This window comes from Sminthopsis crassicaudata, chromosome 3 (genome assembly GCF_048593235.1).
Source record: "Sminthopsis crassicaudata isolate SCR6 chromosome 3, ASM4859323v1, whole genome shotgun sequence".
NCBI lineage: Eukaryota > Metazoa > Chordata > Mammalia > Dasyuromorphia > Dasyuridae > Sminthopsis > Sminthopsis crassicaudata.
Genome location: NC_133619.1, coordinates 173,080,605 through 173,086,750, shown reverse-complemented (window position 1 = coordinate 173,086,750; position 6,146 = coordinate 173,080,605).

Below are 6,146 nucleotides of genomic sequence, written 5' to 3'. Positions count from 1 at the left end.
GGGGGAGTGCAAAAAGATTAATTTCTTGTATATTCCGCCCTGTTCTAAGTGCTGGGGAATGCTAGGAAATGTTAAGCAACAACATGGTCCTTGATCGTGTTAATATATAATATATATATAATATCAATATATGCATAAATATTTAATATATTAATATGTAATATAATTAACATATATAAACATATATTAATATATAATATAATTAACATATACATAAACATATTAATATAATATAATAGTATGTTATATATTCGAGTGTAAAATAGGTAATCAAATTTTTTTTTTTTTTTAATGTAAAGAAAGTAGGGGAGGGTAAAACCATCTTGCAGTGGGTGGGATTTGAGATCAGTTTTAGATCCTGAGACTAGGACAAACGAAAAGAATCCAATATGCAGGCAGGAGGGACAGCCGATGAAAAGGCAGTGCTGTGTGCAATGAACATCTAGGAGACCAATGTAGCTGGACCTTAGATGTGCAGGGGAGTCAAATGTAAGAAGACCCTCCCAAACTGAAAGGGGCAAGATTGTGAGGGGTTTTACATAGAGAACGTTAGGAGCCAACTAGGATTCGTGATCGATGTAGGTTCTAGAGATACAATTAATGAAACCAGCCCCAATCTTGGAAGAGCTTAAAATTTCTCTACTGAATATAGTTGTATAGTATATGAAGGAGAGAAAAGACCGTGTGGGGGATGGGTGTCAGGACCTGCTCACTGAGGAGTGTGGACTGAATGAATCTTCATGGGGAAAAAGGGATTTCAAGAGACTGAAGTAAGGAACCAGAGTAAGGGTTCATGTGTACAAAGGCAGACAGAAGACTGAGAATCAGACACAAAGAACTAAGTTGGCCAGTGAGGTTTGTACAAAGGAAGAAATATATAATAAGGAAGAAATTGTCGTTTGGATCTAATTTACACAGCTAATAAGTGAGGCTGGATTTGAGCTCAACTCTTCTACAGACCTATCACTAATAACTGACCCCCTCAGCTACCTCCATTGCTATCACTACGAGGATCTAAATAAATAAAAGTCCTTTGCTTGGTATTCAAAGAGCTTTAAAACCTAGTTTCCTATCTTTCTAGTTTTTTACACCTTACTCTCAGTCACATACTCTTGGATCCAGTAATAGTGGGGAGAAATAGAGAAAGTGCAAAAATTAAATCATATTCCCTGTGGAGGTAACATGGAGTAGTAAATCTAGAGATGGTTGCAAAGCCAGGAAGACCTAGGTTCAGGTCCTACCTCTTTTTTGAGTGTGTGACCCTTGACAGGTCACTTGATCCCTTAGTGTCTCAAGCATCTAAAAACAAATTATCCAAAGAAACCATCGTCTAGTTCTAAAAACAATTCCCAATTGCCAAAATGAAAATAAATACACAAATATGTCCTATAGCACGGAAGCAAGGTGTTATTAGAATAATATTATATAATGATAATAGAATAATAACAGTACAAATAACAGTGAAGAGCTTTTACTAATCACTAATACTGTATTAAGTGCTGGAAATATAAATACATGTCCCAAACTGAGCTCATTATCTTCCCCAACAAATTCTTTTCCTAACTTCCCTATTTATCACCATCAAAAGTCACACATACTCAAAGCCTAAATGTCTTTACTCATTACTTTCTTCTCCTCCCATCCAGTTAGTTACCAAGGCTTGTCGATTTTGCCTAGACCTTTACACCAGTCTTCTAGTTTGTCTCCTTTTGTTGTTCAAACCCTTCATAACTTCCTCTACCCCAACCTTTCCAGCTGCTCACACTTTGCACACCACCACATCCAAACATATTCTAGGATGAAGTGACACTAGCTTGTTTGGTACTTAAATTAAGATACTCCCTTTCCCAAATCCTGGCATTTTTATTGCAATGCTTTCCCTCCTCATCTCTGCTTCCTGGCTTACCTGGCTTTTTTCAAGTCCAAGCTAAAGTTCTACCTTCTATAGGAAGATTTTCCAGATCTTATTTTCAGTGCTTTCCCCCTGCTGATTATCTCCAACATAGCCTGTATATGATCTTCCTAATATAGTTGTTTGTATGTTATCTTCCTTGTTAGACTGACCTTCCTTTGTATGCCCATACTTACATTTGTATCCAAGGGCATAGTGCCCGGAATATAGTTGGCGTTTAATAAAAGTTTGAGTCCTTCCAAAAGTCCTGAACTTCCATTTGACCCCCATCTTCTATTTATGAAGTTTTACTTTTTCATGCCTGGTCTAAACATGAATTCCTTTGTGTTGTAAATGAACATACATAATACAGTATAGTAGTGGAGGTACCTGGGGTAATCAGGCAGGCTATCCAAGACTGTAAGAGGTGGTACTAGAGATGAGCTTTGAAAGAAGTGAGAAAGTAGTGTTGTGATAAGATGTATTCTTCCGGAAATAAGTTGGCTGGATTTTCCCTATAAGGCAACAAAAACAGTGTTTGATTGGCTCTAGGGTCATGTTGTTGTCTAAGATATGGATCAGGAGGATATGGAGATGGAAGCATAGGGAAACTTTGACCTTTTTAAACTGAAGTCTTCAACAGGTCTCAATTTGAAATTGCACCTATTCAGTGATTAAGGCTAGGTAGCAAATGAAGCAAAGAATGACTTCTTTCATCTAGTCTAAATAAGTGGATGGATAGATGGATGAATAGATGAATAAACAAATCTGGAGGGGGAGACCATCAGGGTTTCTGACCAAAATAAAAATAATTGCTATTTACAATCATTCTGAATTAATCAGGACCAAACAATAACTAATTGGTGTTTATGATCTATAAAGAAGTAAGAACATACACAGATGCTGCTGGCCTTTTGTGCAATAATTGAAAAGGATCACAGCTACCTAAATTAGCAACTTTTGAACTTTTTCCATTTCATGATTTCTTAGAGGATTTGGGGGATACCCCTCTCTTCTCTATCAAAGACTATGTCTGTTTTTCAAGCTGCTAAGAAAAGGAAGGACTTAATATTTGATCTCTGTACATCAGGTTTATTAGGAACCAAAAAACTTGGTATCACCACTAAATGAACTTAAGATACAAATTCTTTTATTGTTCAAATGTACATGAAGTGTACATTTATAAAAATGGAACTGGAATCAGGAGGACCTGAGTTCAAATGGGATATTTATTAGCTGTATATGATCCAGGGCAAAACATTTAACCTCTACTGGCCTCAGTTTCCTCATCTGCAAAATGGTGATAATAGCATCTATCTTTCAGGGGTTGTGAAGATAAAATGTGTATTTGGAAAGTACTTTGTAAACTTGAAAACACTTTTCAAAATCTAGCTATTCATATGTGTGCCTGCATATATAATGTTGTATCTTTATATATAATATATGTATATGTACATTTATATGGTGTAGCTGAAGCTCAATAAATGCAATAATTTATGCCATATTTATGCTTGTAATACATAGAAGTAAAATGCAAATATTCAAGGTATCCCAAGATATAGACTAGTTCCCAACTACAAATTGGGGTATTTGTCAGATACTCTTTATGTGTCAGACACAACCATTAACATTTTCCATATAAAAGGATAACTATCTCTCCCATTCACACATACCAGTAAATTAAAATGTGAAATTAATCTCAATTTATAGATATATCTACCATAATTGGATGATTATTTTCCACAGATTAGATCACTATATTCTCAGGAAAGATCTACCCTGCTGATTATATTTATTTATATATACATCTAATCTATTTAATATACACACAAATATATGTAAATATGTGTCTTTATAAATACAAGTATGCATATATACATGAGTAAATTGTTATCCAAAAAAAGTGTACATTTTTATAGGAGTTTTTTTTTTCCCCCCTTGAGGCTGGGGTTAAGTGACTTGCCCAGGGTCACACAGCTAGGAAGTGTTAAGTATCTGAGACCACATTTGAACTCAGGTCCTCCTGAATTCAAGGCTAGTGCTTTATCCATTGCGCCATCTAGCTGCCCCAAAAGTGTACATTTTAATACATTTTATTTAGCTAGTGAAATGTTTTAATGCTCTAGTAAAATTCAAACAATGCCTTCTCTTGAAGTCCTCAAGTTTATGGTGTCCTCCAGTTGTGTTGATATAGCGTCCTGATGGGAGGGAGGAGAGGAGGATGCTGGGAAAATGACAGGTCAGAAAATTCCAAACTCTCTAAATTTCCCCCATAAACAAAATAAAATTGTGCCTGAATGTAAACACAGACTAGTAAAAACCACATAAGGTTGGGGCAGAACTGGGGTCCTCCTAGGATACCCAAAAATTAGCAGAAGACAGACCCCCAGATCAGCACTTAACTGTAACCAGCTCTACAGAAACAGGAAACAGGAAGAACCTTGGAACTAGCTGGGTTGGAGGGAGCCTCAGCCCAAGCCATAGGAACTTTTACATCCTAAACAGTGTGGAGAGTCAGGACTCTAAGTCTGAACAGAGGCAAGGGGGCAGGGACAATAATGGCTGCACGAATTTGCAGGAGGGTGGAGCTTTTGGTTTGAGATTCTAGGTCTAAGAGGAAAGCTGAAATGAAGCCAGAGGCACCATCCCCACCCCAGGATTAGAGGTGCTTACAGTAATAGCTCTCATTAAAAAAAAAAAAAAAAAAAAAAAAAAAAAATGGGGCAGCTAGGTAGTGCAGTGGATAGAGCACTGAGTTCAAATTTGATCTCAAACTTTTAACTCGTCCTAGCTGTGTGATCTTGGGCAAATCAGTTAACCCCAATTACCTCAGCAAAAAAAAAAAAAAAAAATTAAAAGCCAAAGAAGGCAAGAACCCAGTCATAGAAACTTACTGTGGGAATTGGGAAGATCTGGGTTCATCTTCAGAGGAATACAGTGAAGTAAAAAAAGCTTCTGTCCTGAAGAGTAACTTTAAATGGCTATCTTCCCAGAAAAAAATTTATAGAACTCAAGACCTTAAAAATCAATGAAAGACTGAGAGACTTTAAAAATCAATGAGAGACTTTAAAAAAAAAAATCACCCAAGAAAAATAATATATATATATATATATATATATATATATATATATATATATATGAAAAGAAAGTCAAACAACCAGAAAAGGAAAGTCTTAAAGATGAAAATGATTCTTTGAAACTTAGAATTGGGCAAGGGAAAGGTAGCTTTCCAAGAGACTAAGAAATAACAAAACAAAATATAAACAATGAAGAAATAGAACATAATGTGTAACATAAGAAAAATACAGATTTGGAGAACAGATCAAGAAGAGAAAAAGGTAATTGAACTACCTGAAAGCTGTGACCAAAAAAAGAACTTTGACATAATAATATAAGAAATAATCAAAGAGCATTTTCCTGAAATGATAGGATGTGAGAGGAAAGTAGAAATAGGAAAAAATCTGCTAATCTCAAAAGTGATCCTACAAGGAAAACACAAAGAAACATCATTGCTAAATTTCAAAAAACCCAGATCAAAGAGAAAATTCTATATGAAACAAAGAAAAACCAAACAATTCAAATATGCTGGATCTACAATTAGAATTGTGTGGGATTTTCAACAGCTAAAATAAAAGATTGCAATATCTGGAATATATCTTGACAAAAGAACTAGGCCTACAGCCAAAAATGAACTCGAAGATTTTGTCTCAACCAAACTCAATAGCAAATTTAACATATAAACTATTTTCAAGGGATACAACAAGGACAAACTATATTTTATGTGTGGAAATATAAACCATACACTTATCAAGATATCAGTAATTGGCTAGTTCAAAAGAAAGATTGGGTCAAAGCTAAATATGATTCTAACTCTAAAAAGCAATATTATTTAGGAAAAGGTAAAAATTATGCTATACAAATGAGGTGCAGAGGAAGAATGACACATAGGCATTAGATGGGGAAGGAGGACTGGTAGTTCTGAAAATCTCACATCAAGGATGGGTTAAGTGGGGGCAGCTAGATGGTGCAGTGGATAGAGCACCAGCCCTGAATTCAGGAGGACCCGAGTTCAAATGTGGTCTCAGACACTTAACACTTCCTAGCTGTGTGACCCTGGGCAAGTCACTTAACCCCAGCCTCAAGGGGAAGGAAGGAAGGAAAGAAGGAAGGAAGGAAGGAAGGAAGGAAGGAAGGAAGGAAGGAAGGAAGGAAGGAAGGAAGGAAGGAAGGAAGGAAGGAAGGAAGGAAAGAAAGA